Genomic DNA, 2,107 nt, shown 5'->3' with positions numbered 1-2,107 from the left:
TGTGTATTGAAATCAACACATTCCTTTGTTATATTTTCAGGCTCATGATGGTTTCTGAGAAAAAATCAGCTTGGTGTAATTTGACAGTATTTGACTTTGGTTCTATCATGCAACAGTCATACCATGAAGTGTCTCACAGATTCTCTCTCAATTCCTGCAATATCCAAGAATACAGTGTAGTGCAAAGAGGATTCATTTTCTTGCAATAAGAAGTATCTGCACTTCCATATACCATGGTACAGCGAGAACAGTTCCTGCATTTTTGAGTGATTATAGAGTGAAAATGTTTCCATATAAAATGTTGTCTTTTTATGTGTAAAACTTCACATGTTATGAATGATTACAAACACATGCATGGCCATTTTGATTCCAAATCTATGCACATTTTGATACCAATAATTAACCACAAAAGTATTTTAAATTTGGTTTGAAACAGAAATATTGTCCTTTTGTTTGTTTCTAAAGAGTATTAAAGTGGTATTATTCATGTTTATTGTTAAAAAAAGTATGTTCTTTTAAAGATGTACTCTTATTCTCACATAAGATTTACCACAATTAATACTATTGATTTATTATTCCAAAAGGGATGAATAAATGTCAAAAACAATGGTTCTAATGAAGGATTCCTATTTTAACTTGAAGGAAATGTGCATAAAACACAGTATTTCTACCATTTGAGATCATAGAAGATCACAGTAAATCTTTAAGCATTCACCAATCATTTAATATTTTGCATTGTCAGCTATTAAGTACACCGTTACAATCTTGTTATCAGTACTAAATATTTTCCATAAATGAATTGTTAAGTAAGTAGTTAACAGTCAAAGTATATGTTTGTTATACATGTGTATGCATTGATATTGAATAAGTGTGTTGCTTTAAACAGTTGCCATGGTAACTAGAGTCTAGTTTTCTAAGGAAACTGTAATTGTTGTCTAAAAACCTTAGTATTTTCAATGTGATACTTTTTTAGCATGTCCGCTTCAGTCGATGAAAATTTTCTGTTATTATTTATTCATTTGGTCATACTTTGTATACAATTATATTTATAATTTAACCTTAAAAATTGCTGACAATCTCATACTTATATTAAAATATTCAGAACTGCTAGATGGTTTTAAGTTCACCTTTTTTACAATTGTCAGGCAAATCAATGCAAGATATACATAATTCTTCTTTTTAACAAAAAGCGATGTTTCTTAGAATTTTTTTGTATTTTTATTGAATGGTTACCATGGCAACTAATTTTTTGTTTGCCTTTAATCTTCCTATTTATAATACTATTAATTGTAAAAATGCAACAGTCAAGCAGTGAATGGAAGAATGTAAATGTTCTTTGACTTTTACCTTATTGCTAGCTCTTCAAAATATACGGCATTTTTAAAATTTCTTAAAAATAGACGTTTTTTCATCATTTTTTTTAACGTGAAATAATTTGCTTAAAACATTGTTTAAGCTCTGATATTTAGGAATGTGTATTAAATTTATAGAAAATTAAAAAAAATGTGTTGTTTTACATTATTTATTTCATTTAAACTCTGAAGTTTTGAATTTGACCTATTTTGGCAGAAAAATTGGTGAAAATGTAAAATTAAAAGGGCCATAATTCTGTCAAAAATTGATGGATTTTAAAAAAATGTGCATATTTGAGTTTGTAATGACGTAACCTTTAAAATGATATATCACTTTACTATACCGCTTGAAATTTATTTTTTACGTTGTTATTGCTATTACAGCCTAGGTTTTCGATGGGAAAATGTCCAGGTGTTCCAAATGATAAAAAACGAACGATTAAAATATTACTTATATTTTGGAGCACAAGTGGATCTCCTATCACATATAAGGTGTTTGGGGTTCGTGAAACAATACAAACGAAAATTAGTATAGAATATATATATGAGATTAATTTAGTGGTCTGTAACCTAGGAGCACCGATCACTTTTGAACCGTTAATTTAACTTAACCTGGCATTTACATTTTTCGACATTTTGGAAGATGTGTATGCCGCGGCCTACATGTTCTTTATGAAGCTACGACGGCTCTCTAAATGATAAATAATCACACCATAAAACGTCCATATAAGACCGTTATTATAAACTGTTATATA

Source organism: Mya arenaria, chromosome 5 (assembly GCF_026914265.1).
Source record: "Mya arenaria isolate MELC-2E11 chromosome 5, ASM2691426v1".
NCBI classification, from domain to species: Eukaryota; Metazoa; Mollusca; class Bivalvia; order Myida; family Myidae; genus Mya; species Mya arenaria.
This window is presented reverse-complemented; position numbering follows the sequence as displayed.